Source organism: Rousettus aegyptiacus, unplaced genomic scaffold (assembly GCF_014176215.1).
Source record: "Rousettus aegyptiacus isolate mRouAeg1 unplaced genomic scaffold, mRouAeg1.p scaffold_m13_p_14, whole genome shotgun sequence".
Classification (NCBI taxonomy): domain Eukaryota; kingdom Metazoa; phylum Chordata; class Mammalia; order Chiroptera; family Pteropodidae; genus Rousettus; species Rousettus aegyptiacus.
This window is the reverse complement of record NW_023416289.1, coordinates 58679432-58693843: the sequence shown is the minus strand read 5'-3', so window position 1 is coordinate 58693843 and position 14412 is coordinate 58679432. Positions and strand designations below refer to the sequence as shown.

Sequence of the window (14412 nt, the reverse complement as noted above, 5' to 3'; positions counted from 1 at the left end):
ACGCACAATCAAAAGCGAAGGAAGGTATTGACAGTGCTAACTTTGGCCCGAGACATCTCTAGGAAAACTAGAGAACAGAAACGCCATTTCTCTTGGTCGTTTCTTCCACGCCCCTGAGCCCAACTGTGTACAAATTACTCTCATTGTGGTGACAGGAATAAGACTTTCATTAACATCGCCATTCTGATCTTGGTAAACAAGTTTGTTTACACCGCTAAAGAATGAAGTCATAGAGAAAACTTCACGGTAGGTGGCCCTGTCTTTTTTGTTAAGGCGAGCTTTGATGAAGTCCGGGATGCCTCAGTCAGCGAGCTACCGAGTGTGCCTTTGAAAAGAGGACACTCGTCATCAAGGCTGGTCACATCGCTATCTAATGACATGTGTCGATGTTTCTACTGTTTCTTCCTAACTCCTTGTTCGCTTGCTCTCCCAGTGAGTATAAAGAGGATAAATCTCCTCGATGACATTTGATGGCTATCGGTTATCAGTTAAATCACTTTTTCTTGACTTCTAATTAGATATCAGGGACTCTTCAAAGATGACAAAACCCAAGAAACTATGTATGGCTCCAGGTGCTTATCTGAGATAGTGAGAATGAACGTGTTTAATCATCACAGCGGGGGAAAACAAAAAACCGAAAACCAAAAAACAAAAACCATTGTGGGAATCTGGCTGTGTTTCATTCTTTGAAAGAAGAATGCAAAAATAAGGGGTCCGGGGAGACAGATGAGCCAGCAAGGCATCCTTTTCTGAGATAATAATACTAATTTACCGGGTACTTGTACGTGCTCAGCTCTGCTCCAAGTGCCACCACGTAGTTTAACGCATTCAGCCCTTGCACCGCGGAGCGAGGTGGCCACGTGACTATCCCCGTGTTAAAGATGTGGAAATAGTGCAGAGGGGGTCAATTAGTTCTCCAAGTCACACACCTCATTTAAATAGTGAGGCTTATGGTGCCAGAGGGAGAAGGAGAGGAAGGAGAGAAACCACAGACCCGCATCAAGATGGACAGAGCTCTGCGAGGCCACACGGCTTTCGTCACTTCCAAGAATAACTACACTTACGGAGGATTTACATTCAATGCGTCTGGTCCCCGTAAGTAGGAGTATCCCCCCCTCCCCGCCGCCGTTTTTGCAAACGAGGAAACTTAGCATGGGGGGGCGGGGACTGATATAATTTGGAAAAACTCCTCTATGTAGTAGCTTGGCAGAGTTGAGATTCAAACTCGGGTCTGATTTTTTTGCAGCTTGTTTGCATCTGACCATGGATCTCCTGGTTGACTCGGAGGATAAAAGGACACCCTTAGCCCTTCCGGGATTCCGTGATGTCTGGTTCCTGGGAGATTTCTAGAGTTAGGGGTATTTATTCCCACTCATGGGCCAGGCGAGAGTTCTCAAGAGCTAAGGTTTAATCATGGCAGCTGTTCAGAAGACTGGTGAAGGTGGCCAGTTGTCCCCACTGGCACTAGGTGCTAAACTATGAGGGTCGTGACACCCCTGAGAAGCTTGGTCCAAGCTGCTGGCACCGAGGCCCTTCCCGTGCTCCCTAAATGCTGAAGGAAGGGTAAGATACAAGGCCTAGACATGAGCCACGCTCTGGGTCGGGCCAGGTGGTCACAGTCACACTAGCAAGACTACGTTCAAGCATTCTGAACATCGAAGACTTGGTGAAAGAGTCATGCTCAGGTTGGTTCATTTATTTTTTAATCCAGACGTGCGTGCCAAGCGGAGTTCTAAGAAATTGCAGAGATTGACTTTTTGAATTGTCTGCTGGGAAAACCACAAGCCAGAAGGCGGCTGTAATAGATGCTCGTGAGTCATCACCCCGGACGCAGATTGAGTCATCTGTCAGGTTCGTGTGGATTTCTGCATATCAAGGTGCCCCAACCCTTGTAGGCGGAAGGGCCGGTTCCCTGATGTAACCTGGGCTGGAGACACCGAAAAGCGTCTATGGAGTCGGTGGCGTTTGGGGGACTCCAAGGGTCAAAACCGGCAAGATGGACATTTTTGGAAACCGCAAAGATCAAAGTCAGATCCACACCGGGACAAAGCAAGAGTGAAAAGCAAAGGTAGGGAGGCGTCTAGAGGGACCGAGGCATCTGTCATGCTCTCTCGGGTTTAGCAAGAAATCCCCATTAATGCATAGGAGTTACAGGAGTTGTAGAAATCATAGACAGCACACAAAGTGTGCTTTGTTTGTTTCCCCTGTTGAAGTTCCTCGGAGGGCCATTCAAAGTCAGCGGCCAGTCTGTCCCACGTGCACGAGGACGTTAGTCACGAGGACGTTAGTTAACGTCAGCGCTAGCTGCAGGGAGGAGCAGGTCCCGGGATTAACACCGCGACCCAGTGACAACTGTTTCCTCTGGCTATTTAAGTCTAGAGCAAGCGCTCTGATCTGCAGGCATCTGTCCTCCGTGAGGGTCCAGCCCCTTGTGGACCCTCGTGACGATTTGTTCCGTCGGCCTATTTAAGAAGGGACCCACATCCCGTCCATCCTTCCCTGACACCTCCGAATCGCCTGCACGGGGCCAGACGAGGGAGAAAGAGCTCAGAGGAGGGAGCGGGGATGCGAACAGCCACGACCGGAATTCCATTCAAATTCCAGCGGCTGGTCCCAGCCCTCCGTGGCTGGCTGCGTCCACCTCGTCCACCTCGGCTTCCTCCATCCCAGCCGCACCCCGCTCACCCCCGATCTGCCCACCTGCTCTCCCCCTGCTACCCCAGGTCTTTCTCCCCGGAACCCTCCAGGCGCCGATGCCAACACGCCTGGCCTCGATCACAGGTTTCGGGGACCACGTGTCCTCTTTAAGACTCCTCTCTCGAAACGGTTTACATACAGGGAGTGAGCGGGTGTTTTAGGAGAAGCCAGAAACTCCCCTCCCCCCAGGCTGTATTTGTGCAACAAAGTGAAGCGAAGTTGAGTATCTTCCGGGTAATCTGATTGACGTTGACAGTCACATGGAATGATTAGGCGATTTTCTTGGTGTGTGTGTGTGTGTGTGTGTGTATGGGGGAGGTATTTGTACCAGAAACAGAGCAGGGGGTGGGTTTCAGTACCCCTCCTCTTTAGAATGTGTGGATATGGCTTTTTGTGTCTGAGCCATCTGGTTTACCCAGCGCTTCCAAGGTATCTGGGCCATCGATGGGAGAAGGCTTCATCGTTGTTTACAAAGTCATTTCCAGTCGCAGATAAGTGAATTGCATGAAATTCGTGGAAAGCTCTAGGCCAGTCTGGCAGAGGGACAACCAACTGCATACCCCAGATTCCCAGGGCAGCCCCAAATTCCAATATTTTCATCCCTAAACCCCCCGAGAATTGTCATACCTACATGTTTTGATTAGGGTTCAGAAGATAGGGCCATCATAGAGCCCGGGCTCATGAAGGAAGCACCCTGCTGAGCAGAGGGCGCCGTGGAAGGTGGGGTCCGAAGGGGTGCTGGCAAAGGCCAAAGGAAGGGTCACAACCTGTGGAGCAGCCGCGCTGGAGAGGGCGGCAGTGCCAAAGTGCACCCGGGGGAACTACGGTCAAGAGTCTCCTCCCCAAACCGCGAGGCATGCGCCGTCTAGTTAAAGCGTGCGAGGCCTCAGTCACTCTCAACATGTCTCCGGGGAGAATGGAGGGCAGAGCTGGGTGATAATGTAGTGAAACTATAGGCAGGTTCTGAGCCTTCCTGCTGGCCAGGGCCCTGCTTCAAGGTCAAGGAGGGAGGCTTCCTCCTTGGGCTGGTACCTGCACCTCCCCGTGAGCCCCACACTGCGCCCCCAGGCCCTGGGGTTATGGCGGCAAATTGTCTTCAGGGCCCGGGAGTCACACTTGGCATTCAGGCGTCTCGTCCCATGAGAGGACAAGAAAGAGTACGCTTCTCTTGGCACCGGCCACATCTGGAAGCCAGGACCGCCAGCCTCATTTCAGAGGCAGGGGATGGTAGGGGGCAAAGGGCAAGGGGGATCCAATGCGTAGCGCATCGAAATGTTGTTTTGATTTTTGTTTCGAATTTTCGGATGAATAATTCAGTGGCTATGCCAAGGTTGGAATATTTTTCTGTTTTCAGTAAGATGTGAGAAAAGGAAATGAATTTTAATGAAATGTTTTGGTTTACTTTATCAGAGGCTTCCAGGATAATAGGGTGCCCACGCCTTAAACAAACGTCAGCCGTTTTATCCTCTCGCCTGCAAAAGGCAAAAAGACAGGCGTGTGACTGCCCTGCTCGGTCCTCTTTTGTCCCCCATTTCCGAGATGGGAAGAGCTACCCGTCGGTAGCATTGAGCTGGTAGACATTGGTAGCCAGGTGACTTTCAGAAAACTAATACAAGTGATGATTATGATGTCGTCACCGACGTAAAGCGACAGGTAGCCATAGGTGAATGAGCTCAAAGCACCTGTCCCAAGTCCCTGGTGCGTGTGCGTCCCCTGCCATCAGGCAGCACAGGGTCTCTGAGCCGACCGACCCCTCCCAGGAAGGTCTTAAGCTTCATAGGATCCTGAAAACAGGGTTTAAAAGCGAGGCGGAGGGATATGGCGAGATCTCACCGCGAAGGCTGAGCCGTCAGGTGGAGACGATGTCACAGACGGCCGAGGATATGCCAGAGCATGAGCTAATTTACAGCTGCGGCCCAGGACATGTTTCTAGCAGAAAGTTCTGAACTAAGTCAGCAGCTAACAGACCACATGGACTCTCTTAAATGGGATTACCGATGGGATTCCTCCTAATTCAAGAAAATGCCTGCCTAGAATGGGTTGTCATCTAGAGATCAATCAAAGGAATGATTTGTTGAGCCCTGGGTGAAGGTAACCAGATCCTGCCTGCGAGGGTTTGGGATAATATGCTTGTCAAGGCAATGACTCCGCATGACAAACCAGAGAAAACCCACAGATAGTCTGTAACCAAGCGCCGGTCTGGATTCGTGGCCATTCGTGGGGTGTTACCTTGTCTAAAGACTCTAGTAGATATCTAAAAAGAGAGGGGAAATGAGTAGTCATTGAAAGAACAGGGCTATGAGAGATTTCTGTTGCCACAGGGCTGTCCTAATAATTCTCTTTCGCACACTTCTCCACAGAAGGGTTTTCCGTCACGTTCTAATCTAGTCTGGTTGTCACCCTAATAAGAAAAGAGGGGGCATCTTCGTGCTGGTCTTGGGAGCATCTTTGCTGTTCTCCTGTTCTGTGAAATATTTTGCTGAATTTGATATTGAAGCTCATTCTTCTTTTCCGATCGTTGTTTGTTTTAGACTAAAGAACAGATCAAGGAAATAAATTGTCACCATAGTGGTACCATGTGGTAGTTCCCTAAATCGTACTTTTTACTGATGTTTTGCTTTGATTAGAATTCACTTATTAGTTATCGAATGATTATTTACATAAAATAAGATTACGTCAGATTATAACCAAGGGATCAAAGTTTAATCTTAGATATAAAAACTAATGAATAGGCAGATTTGTTTTTCCCCTTTTTTGCATAATAATATCTTATTTATTTTTATTCTCCTTTTTTAGTGGCAAGATTACATACACAGATATTTAATCTGAGGAAATTTTCGGTGTTTGCATTGCTTTTCTGACCATTATTATTCATTTCGTTCTTGTGAATATTGCCAAAAATAATTCAGTCATAGAGAGGTGGGTATTTTTTTTCATACTCCTTCCTCTATTTGGTTCAATTGAATAGTAATATTTACTATTTAATATTCAATTAAATGCTATTTAATGTTCAATTAAATAGTAATAATTAATATATGCCTAAATATTTCAAATGTATGTTGGCTGTGTGATAAGGATATATATTTTTGAAAAATATTCACGTTCATTTAAAATACTCAGGAAAATATTCTTTAACGCAAGGTTTTGGTAAATCGCAAATTTGGTGAATTCACCGGTGTCTTAGCCATTTGGCAAGTTGTCTTCACCTATATGAAATTGATCACATCATCTCCATTTATCGCCACAAGAAAGCTGAGATGCAGAGAAAGTGAAATAATTTGTCTGAGCATCACTAGGAGGGTCTGGGATCTGAACCAGAATCCACTAACTGCAGGGCCCACTTTCTGGGCCCTTAGGCTATATTTCTTCCTCACGCACATACTATTCACACAGGAGTATGTGCGTGATAAGACTGTGGTGTCAGTCATTAGCAAAGACTGACACCGCAGTCTTATCAAACGCTGCCCAGGTGAAGGTCAATAGCCAGGTGGAGACCCAGAACCCGAGTCTACACACGTGTGAGTCAAACTCACACTTCCACCCAGTCACCAAGGAGCTGGGCTCACACGCAGACAACGCCTCAAATGGCAAGGACCAGCTTCCAGGGTGGTTCACTGGGTTTTCTCCTGGCGAGGCCCTGGACCATGCTATATAATTCCTGCCTCAGGACCTTTGCACCTACTCATCTTTCGTCCAGCTTTTCACCACCCTGAATTAACTCCCATGTTACCTCCTCAAAGAAGCCCTCCTCATCATGTCTAAAGTTACCCATTCTAATCACTAGCCAATCAGTAACCATTGCCCTGTTCTATTTATTTATAGCATACATACTCCATTGCCGTTGCTCGCTATTTATGTGGCATCTGTTTCTTTATCACTGTGGTGCCTGGCATAGAACAGTTTTTCTGATATAGACTAAGTTATTGAAAGAATATGAAAGGATTGATATTCTGTGCTAAAAGGGTCATAGCCGGTCTCAGTGGCACAGGGTACCGTGAGAAACCAGCCGTACCTGTGCGCACAGGAAGCAGTCATGATGGGCCCTGGACTGCCCCCTTATCTCAAAGAGAGGGACGTCCCAGCGCTGTCCCCTGATCCATACCCATCAACACGCGACAGCGTGAGCTCAGTCTCTGGTGGGATTCCTCAGCCTTTTTCTCCGGAGCTGGAGAGCTAGGCCCTCGGGGTGCAGCAAGAATCCTGGGCAGAGCTACAAGGAGAACACGGCTCAGAGGCCGGATCTCAGAGTCAAGACGGTGAAGACTTGGGTTTCTCCATGATTCTCATGTCCCTGCAGGAACCGGGGATTTGACGTGTGAGCACAGCTGACTCAGTAGGGTTCAAAGTTCATAATCCAGAACCCAATCGTCTTTCCACAGCCTGAGCCTGAAAGGAAGGAGTTTGGGGAAAAGAAGCAGGAGAATAAAACCGGCCCCAGCCATCGGGGAACTGAAGTCATTAGCAAAGACTGACACCGCAGTCTTATCAAAAAATCTTGTTCCCTAAGTGGTGATACAGAATAATTATCTCAGCAGCAATCAGCGTTGTGATCTTCTTCAAAGCAATTTGTGGCGAGGATATGCATTTTTAAAATAGATTAAATGTTCAAGACTGAGTGCCTCTCAAACCTGGTCAGAATGTATTTACAACTCACCTGACGAGATGATGCCTATCTCCGACCTTATCTCTTTCATTAGGCCTTGCTTAATTGAATCGAGGGCAGAGTCGTTTTGGGATCGTCCCAAAAGAAAAACCTTTGATCTCAAGGCAAGTGTCTTAACAGGGCCCTCCAGGAAAGAAAGCCAGGTTTCCACTCACCGCAACCCTTTGCTCTGTCTTTTGAAAGCACACCTCCGACTTCATCTGTTTTTCTTCTAAGTGAAGATATTACTCATGGAGCTAGTGGCTGTCACTGAAAGCCACAAGTTGTCTCTCCTTTTTCCTTTTAACTGTTAAGAAACACCGTGTCTCCCTTCTCTCCCGCCTTCCTTCCTCGCAAATCAGTTGTACGTAAGCTGGAGTGTACTTGCAGTGCAAGTTCAAGGTCGAGGTCTAAGCAGGAGTGTCAGGTTCAGCCTTGTTTGATTTCTACTGGGTTGGCTCTAGAATGTGGTATTTTATTTTTAAACAATAGTTTATTGTCTCACAGTTCTGGATAGAATTTAGGCTTTTGATACATCTTTATTGCACTAAGGAAAGGGCAAAGGGCGTGCATGGCTTCGTTCCTCCGGACAGCCGGTGTGTCAGGAGACCCTTGCAGTGTCTACCACGGGGTCCTCGGCAGCTAGGACACCTGTGCTGGCTTCATTCCTGCTTCTCTAGCCCCTGGGAGAGCCTTCAAATCCTGGAGGCCTGCGTGGAGGCGGCCCCCTGTTCCTGGGCCGCCCTGGAGACTGGAGAAGCTGTGAAGGGTCATTGACAGGATAATCATACACTTGGCACCGGCAGGGCGCATGCGCACTCGACCTCCAAAAACCAACCCACGAATCTGGAGCCGGGCTTGTGGCCTGCGGGGTGTCCCATGAACAGTGGCTGCTGGACTCCCTGCTCCCAGCTGAGAAGAATTTTAAGAGTCTCTCTCTAGCAAAGTGACTCGTCTCCCCTGACACTTTTCAGAAACAGTAGGTTTCCTTGACTCAGCACGAACACCAGTTCCAACCAAAATCAGAGGCGGGGGGAGCGGCTTTTCCTCCCCCCCGCCCCCCACCACCCCCGTCGTCATCCACGCTGCCTGCCGTGTCCTCGTACTGAGCTCCTATCAAATGTCACTCGGGGATGACTAATCGTGGATGCTGATGAGAAGCCTTCAGCCTTACGGTAAATGAGCCCCGTGCACTTAGAGCAAGTCATCTGACAGGTCACGTGGGCGGGAGGTGGCTGTCTCCCCCTCTCACCAGCCCACCCCCGCCCCGGTACTCCGTGACTCAGTGGATCACACGGTCCCCCCCCCCAACCTCCCCGGGAAGGGCAGGCGTGACATCAACGCCCGGAGTTCGCCCAGCGCCGCGGGGACCAGCGCGCGCGCCGCGCCCCCAAACGCCCCCTTCTTTCAGCTCCGGGGCCGAGATGGGGACGCCCGCCTCCCCGCGCTCCTGGGGTTCGCAGAACACGAAAGCGGGACCGAGACGTGTCTCACGCAGGGAGTTGGCTCTGAATTGCAAACCCAGAAGAGACATCCCCCTCCCGTGATGGATCCGTCGTGCGTTTCGGGGGGACGCGGGGCCTCGCCCGTCCCGGATCCCCGAGCCCGCGGGGCGGGGCGGGGCGGGGCGGGGCGGCGCGGACTGTTATGTAAACTTGTAATTGCTCTGCGCCCGAGGCTCCTGCACCGAGGCTCCTGCACCGCGCGCTGTTTCCAGCCAGATGGGTTTTAGACCCTCAGCTTCCTTGTCCCCTCCCGCCCAAGCCCCACCCTCTGCCTCCCCAAGTCTACCAGAATCCCCCTTTCCCTGCATTAACCGACAGCACCCCCCAAAAGGCACAGATCTTTGGGGGGGGGGGGGGAAGAAGGTACTTAATGATTACATTAACATATGCCCTCGCCAGGGAGGGGCTGCAAGCTCCGTATTGTCCTCGGCTAAAGGAGGTTTGTCAAATTGTCAATGAGACCAAGATGTCTGGACGACCTCCTCTCCGGGATTCGCGCGTTTACAAACGACAAACACGTTCCTTAGAAATCATGACATCCACCCCTGGGAATAAAGAAACAACACTTCTTGGGCGTCTTCAATTAGCAACCAAGGTTGGCTCATTCCAGGAATTTGAAAAAGCGCGTCTTCGATAGCGGGAGGAGCTCTCCGACAACTGGCCAGGTCAAAACCTCATCTAACAGGTAAGAACGAAGGTCTGCAAGGTAGGGGACTTTGCGGGGTGACCTGGGACGGCCGACTTCCCTGTAAGCAGGTGCGACTATTTGACTAAGTTCAAACCCCAGCTCTACCACTGGTTAGCTGTGTGTTCTTAAATTTTTCCTCTGTTTCCTAATCTGAGAAATGGGACCAAAGTCTATTTTGCTGCAGTATTGTGAAAATTATATATAATGTATGAAAGCCCATATTTCAGATCAGGCTTGCACATGTATCATATTGCTATTATGATTAGTAGTCAAGGCTACCGTGCTAATTAGCCGGTAAACCAATGATAATAAAGCAGATGGGACACAAATCCAGGACCCGTGTCTTCTAATCCAAAATAATTTTTCCACTGCCCTAGTGTGTGCGGAATGTTTCTTTAAAAAATATATGTGACACGTATACCTCAAGCGTTCACCGATTCTGGTGCTTCTTCTAATGAGTCCACATAGGTGAGGTGTGTGGTCTCGCTGGTTGTTTACAAGTCTGATTAAACTGACAGTCACAGCCCAACAATCAGAAGCTTTCGTGAAGTACCTTGAACAGAGTCCCCCCATCTCTCCTTCTTTTTAAAAACTGATGTTTCCAATTGTTGGGGACTCGGAGTAAGTGGTAAGTAAATTACTCCTGCAGCTGCCCCCTCGCGCCCTCCCCCGCCCCCACCTGGCTGCCCCAGAGCAAATACCCTGATAATTGATGAATCTTTGAAATTTCAATCTGGAGCTTACTATTTCCCCCTCTGAGCCCCTGAACAGGTGATATTACTGCTGAATCTGTTTCCCCTGTATTTTCAACAAACAGGGCTGTTAGTCACACCTTTGCGCCTGCTTTTCCAAGCCCCATGAGAGACCTGGGCTACTCGGGGAGTCACAGAAGTAAAAGGGGTAAGGGAGGAAGGATAAGCAGTTCAATAAATCATTAGGGTGGGTAACTTGGAAATACAGAACCCAGCGTGGCACAGAGCACCAGCCTGGGGACGTGAGGATGTGGCATTTACATCCCCACGTGAAATGAGATGCTCGATTGCTAATAGCTCCCCTGGGTGGGGTTCCCCGGTGGGAGGCCTTCCACCACACCGTCTCCTCTCATCAGAGTTTAGCAGACGCATTAAAATATCACAGCGTACACTCACATGCAAAGCATCCACTCACGCCCTTGACCTGGATGCTGAAATTCTGGGAGGAAGAAAAACTTCTTTCCCATGTAATCCGACTGCACGTCGGTACCAACAGGCCCCGCCAGATGAGGTCACTTTTACTGGAAGACCCCCCGTCGTGACCTCCGAGGCTTCTCAATTGTAGCGAGACGCAGACCAAGTTTGGAGCTGGCGATTTTAATTCTCGGAGTTGGTGTCTTTTCCACGTTGTTTCTTTTTCCCCCTCTCCAACCTGCCTCTGATTCAGCCTTCAGTTATTTCATAATTGCTCTTATTTTTAATCCCACACCCCCCTCCCCCCCCCCCCATCTTAGATGCAGTTGGCCTGCGAGATCTTGAATTTCCACTTTGGTTCCCCTAGTTTCTGTTGGATTATGAAACCGCAAACCTAGTTTCAAAACCCAATCAGGCATACAGAGGTTTTTGTATGCCTAACGTGTCCTGTAACTAGACACATTAGGTGGCATCCGTAACTACATAGGAATCTGTTTTAAATCAGTGTGCTCGTCTGAATATTTATTCTGAGTTTTTTCCAGCTATTGTCGTAGAGCAGTCACTTGTTTTCTCTTTTCATCTTAGTATTTTCCTCCTGGGTCAGGAACTCCTTGGGCGTGTCCTCAGGTATTTTCATAGAAAGATTTTGATTTATCTAACCTTTTACAAATTCGAGAGCATGGCTTATGTGTCTTAAAATTGCAAGAGAAGTTCGGATTGTTTTCGTGACAATTATCGATGTGTGTAATATATCCAGACCTGTCATTTACAGATCCGTCCAGAGTTGGAGTTGATAGAAAACGAAAATAATTGCTCTCTTGGCTTCCTTTCAAAGATGCAGTGTGATTGTCTCCCTTGGGGCAATCACTTGGGTGTTAAGTACATCTTCTGATCCAGCAAACATACTGAGAACCTATTGTGCCAGGCCCGGTCCTCCTTTGGGGACTCTGGTGACGGTGGTAAAACGTGAAGGGATTTCATCTATAACAGTGCCATGATGGGCAGCAGCGCCAGGGGGTGTAGAAAGCAGAGAGGGGCATAGGACCTGCCTTTGCGAGGGCATCCAGGATGGCTTCCCAGACTAGGCGGCAGCTTAGCTGTGTTCCAGGAAAAGCAGGAGTCCGACAGACGGAAGAGTGGGCCAGTCAGTTGAGGACGAGCTTGAAAATACTCTTTATAGTAAAGATCTCGTTTGTCTACAAATTTAAAAAAAATGGTGCTGACACTGGCAGAAGTTAATTTCTCTCACCTATAAACAAAGCTTAGAGCTGATATGGAAGCTCCATAGGCCCTTCTAGCTTGTCGCACTGCCGTGCGTGACCTCTTGGTCCAAGACAGCTGCAGGAGCTCCAGCCATGGCAGTTTCTCTCCAGCCAGCATAAAGGTGCAAGGAAAGGAAGCCTTCCTCCTTTTAAGGAGGCCTCTTGATATACCGTACTTTCTCCGTTAATCAAAATGTATCACTTTGTTCCACATAGCTGCAAGGGAGTCTAGTAATGAGGGCCTCACCTGTATGGCAACATGGCCAGGTACAGTCAGCATGGTTACCAAGGAAGAAGGGAAGCTGTGGGGAATCAGCCAGTTAAATCTCTCAGAGTGGTCATTGTGGCTGGAGACAAAGCTCTGTGAGCAAAGGACGGAAGGAAAAGCTTATCTTGTTTCAGGGACTAGATGAAGATAAGGAGGTCGATTTGACTTAAGAGTTTGGTTTGCCAAGAGACAGGGCCAGAGAAATGCACAGATGCCAGGTCGTGGGAGGTCTTGTGAGCTGGGCCCTGTCGAGGAGCTGGAGTTTTATCCTGAGGACCTCGGGGATCCCTCGAAGGAATTTCATCCTTGGGAGTCTAGGGGACAACGCACTGGGAGGTGAGGGCGGGGACATCATTAGAAGGTGACGATAGTCCCTCAGGAGAAACAGTGGCAGCCTGAACTAGGCAGTGGCATCGGAGATGGCGAGAAGTGAACCGATTCAAGAGAGAACGGAGAAGTAGAAGTGGTCAGATGTAGGTGATAAAGGTGGCCGAAGATGGCAGACACCCAGAGCCCCGGAGGATGGGACACCACTCGCTGAGATCCCAGAGGCAGCTGGGGACGGCGGGTGGAGAAGGCGCAGTTAGTTTGGACCCGTTGTCCCAGACGCCCTGTCCACACACACACTTGGGGTGGATTCGTTTTTTAGCAGCTTCGTCGAGGTGCAATTTACATGTCGCAAAATTCGCCCACGTAAATGTGCCGTGGGTGAGTTTTAGGGAGTGCATGTGGTTGAGCCGCCACATCCAGTGTCTGAAGACGTCCACTGCCCCAGAAAATTCCCCCAGTCTGAATTCATAGGAAAGTCCTTTCCGCCCCAGCTTTGCTTCACGACAGATCCACTTTCCGAAATGCAATTTGAATAAAACGACGAGTGTAGGGACCGCCTGGTGGGAAGGCGAGGAGCAGGGTGTGGGGCGCGTGATCCCCAGGGGAGTGTACCAAAGCCATCGAGAGGGTTTTTTCCGACTGTGTATCTGTCCTGCACCCTCCCCACCCCCCTCCCCCTGCCCTCCTCCCTGCCCCACACCCCCCACCCCCGCCAAGAGTTGTGCTCCCTACCCACCTCCGGTAACCCTCCCTGAGTGAGCCGCTGGGGAAAAGGGGCAAGAGATAGGTTGGTTTTTAATAACTAGCTTAATGGATATTTTATTGTTTTCAACCAGGCAGTTTGGCAATTATCTAGCTCGAGCTGAGATTTTGGTTACTTCCTAGATACCGGATAAGAAGGTGCTTTTTATATAATATACAGCTTTCCAGGGCCATCCCTAGCTTCCCAGTTTCCCAAAGCGACGGAGGTACTGACCTCCAATTGCCACTCCTTGAATACCATTTTGAAACTATAGTTCGGCAGTTTACAAGGCCAAGGGGCACCTCAGCTCCCCCTTGATGCTATTACATTCTTTGTGAATAATTCCACATGTAATTGGAATGTAATTGGAAAAAAAGAACGACTTTTTTTAGTGTCGGTGCAGCCCCATTGAAAGGCCTGAGGGCACATCGGTTAAAAGTTCCCCGTTGTCCCCAGAAAGACCGTTCGATCAGGAGCATCTTTTCCTAGTCCTTGACTTTAAGCTTATTATAGATTTATAAAGTCTCTCAGACTCCACTTCAATTATATCTATCTCGAGTAATGTCAAGATTGCTTAATTAGTTGCGAACACCATCCGGGCTAGGAAGCCTAACACCGCTGTTTTAGAAATGAGAATTATGTAGACTCTTTCTCCTCTGCTCCCTGCCCCCCACCCCGCCCCTAATTGTCGCAAAGCCTTCAGGATTCAAAGGAGCTTTAGGGTGAGACCCTGGCTCTGACACATTTCCACCTTTCAAAGGGGCTTCCCTAATGTGTTAAGCTCCCCCAATCTTTCCGTCCCTTCCACAGAAAGGAAAAGCGATACTAAGCGCCATAGAAACCACAAGCTTTATAAACCATCGGATCAAATATCCCTCTAATTCAATTTTCCTTCTAGCAAGACACACTGGCATTGCAGTTAGTTGAAATCACTGCACATTTTCTCTGGGAAAAGTGGGCAAAAAGAGATCATCATGTATTTATTCCTTCATCCAACAAATGTTTCTTGAGCACCTACTATGCATCAGGAGCTGTGCTCGATGTGGGGGAGGTGGCGATGAATGAGAGGGAAAAGGTCTGTGCTTTGGGGAGCTGCCACTCTGGCAGGGCAA

At 49.2% G+C, this 14412-nt stretch overlaps 1 long non-coding RNA gene across 2 annotated transcripts in view; it reads left to right on the top strand.

The window, feature by feature from the left end:
- LOC107515799 overlaps positions 1-14412 on the top strand; it is a 57476-nt gene that overhangs the window by 28680 nt on the left and 14384 nt on the right. For both annotated transcript variants that reach the window (XR_001598121.2, XR_004954355.1), the window contains exon 3: positions 1712-2068. This is a non-coding gene — a long non-coding RNA (uncharacterized LOC107515799). The remainder of the gene's footprint in view (positions 1-1711; positions 2069-14412) is intronic.